The 2,158-nt window shown below is 33.8% G+C and overlaps 1 pseudogene; it reads right to left on the bottom strand.

Moving 5' to 3' along the window:
* Positions 1-493: 493 nt before the first annotated feature.
* On the bottom strand, positions 494-612 carry LOC145260931 (5S ribosomal RNA; annotated as a pseudogene).
* Positions 613-2,158: the final 1,546 nt, after the last annotated feature.

Below are 2,158 nucleotides of genomic sequence, written 5' to 3'. Positions count from 1 at the left end.
CATGGTGAGACAACATCAACTATGAAAGGCAGCAATTACTGGGGGATACATTTACAAGACTCAGCAGTTAACCACCGGAAGACGTCCAGAGGATAAGTTGGTCGAAACGTGTTGAAACAACAACAACAACTATGAAGACGAGGATAACAGTCCGCAAGAAAATGAATACTCAGACTATGTTATGGTCAACTGAAAAGCAGTTCCGCGGTATTGTGTTCCACAGACGGTTAGTTCTTGGAAAGAAACTGTACTCATGGAATTTTCGTCTAGTTTTAGGCACAGAGAGAGAGAGAGAGAGAGAGAGAGAGAGTGTGTGTGTGGGGGGGTAGTCAGCACCAACCCTATTCAGGGTTTAACCGGCTTCTTCCGAAGGAGCAAGTTTCATGGGAGTATGAAATTCACAAGCGGTCCCCAGTCGCATGTACATCCCCGTTAGGGGAGATGACGACGATAGGTTTTTGCAACTTTTTGCAGGGAGATGTCGACGTCCTCCTACATACAGCACCTGGACTTCCCAAATTGGTCACCCATTTTAGTAATGACCAGGCTCAACGTTGCTTAACTTCGGTGATCTGACGGGAACCGGTGTGTCAACGTGATTATGCCGTATACAGATAGAGAGTGAAAGAGATTGTTGGCGATTGTTGCAGATAGACGAGTATTCGTTACGAAGGTTTTATAGAGGGACCATAGATTGAAGCTCAGTCGAGCGCCTACGATAAAAGTAACGATAAAGCAGAGGTAGACTCGCAACGTCTGTTCTGTGGGAAAGAGAAAATAGGAGGTAGAAAGGCTCTCGCCCATTAGATTTCGAAGACGGTTTTGTATCCTGTGAAGGCAGGAAAGGGTACTCTTAGGAGTTTTACTCCAGATATGGAAACAGTACTCCGTCTTAAGACACATTTGGTTCTAAGTGAGGTAAATGATTGAACTTTTATTTTGATTGTTTTCATCAATATTTTGGGGTTATGTCTATTGAAGTTCTTGAATGCTTCAAGAATATCTAATGATCGTGAACGCCCTCTCAAACAGCTTTCACAGTTAGTAAATAAAATCAATAAATAAATACTGAAAATGGCTAATTGACTCACGCAAAAACGTGTTTATCGCTCAAATAAGTAAAAGAATAGATTTTTTTTTCCTAAATGAAAGTTCAATACTTGTACTCGTATATAAACGTTTTCTTTTCATTCCTTTTTTTATCCTCCGTTTTATCGTCTGTTTATTCATTAACTTGATCGCCATTTTGTTTTAGGTGATTCAGAGTTCATTCGGTGAAATCCTCTGGTGTTTAAGTTTCATTTTATGGATTTTTTTTTCTTTTTGTAGACAGCAACAATGATTTTCTTCTTAGTTTGTTGTTGTTGTTATTGTTGTTATCATTATTACTATTGTTGTTGTTATTATTATTATTATTATTATTAGTAGTAGTAGTAGTAGTAGTATTAATTTATAAACGTCTTATTTTTTAACTCAACATTATTTTCATTCGTTAATAACTTTTTCCTTTAGCCTACATGTTCTATTACTTCTCATTCCCTGATTTTGTATTGTTGTTGTTATTGTTGCTCTTCTTCTTTTGCTTATTATTATTATTATTATTATTATTATTATTATTATTATTATTATTATTATTATTATTATTATTATTATTATTATTATTCATGTGATCTTTACATTTTTCTTATATTCTAATTCTTCTTCGCTTATATTCTTATTATTCATATTTTTCTTCGTCTCATAACTTTTTCCTATTATTATTATTATTATTATTATTAGTAGTAGTAGTAGTAGTAATAGTAGTAGTAGTAGTGTTACTATCGTTTCTTTTTATCTTTTAGTTTTTATTATTTTAGTTCTTTTTATATTTTGATTATTATTCATTTTTATTCGTCTTTGTTTTTTTATATCTTATACTTTTTTCTTTTCTTCATTTCTTTCTTATTTTTCTTTTTCTTCTTCTTCTTATTATTATTATTTGTTTTTATAAAGCGTTTTATTGGATACCAAGATTAATACTAAGCACATGATAAAGAAAGGAAAACAAAACAACATGCAAACAGAAGACAAAGCGAGAGAGAGAGAGAGAGAGAGAGAGAGAGAGAGTCGGGGAGAGAATTAGAGAAAGAAAGAGGAGACAAGGGGAGAAGAGAGGGGT

This window comes from Euprymna scolopes, chromosome 36 (genome assembly GCF_053919585.1).
Source record: "Euprymna scolopes isolate OS-2025 chromosome 36, ASM5391958v1, whole genome shotgun sequence".
NCBI classification, from domain to species: Eukaryota; Metazoa; Mollusca; class Cephalopoda; order Sepiida; family Sepiolidae; genus Euprymna; species Euprymna scolopes.
The sequence above is the reverse complement of the archived record's forward strand: the minus strand, read 5'-3'. Positions and strand labels throughout refer to the sequence as shown.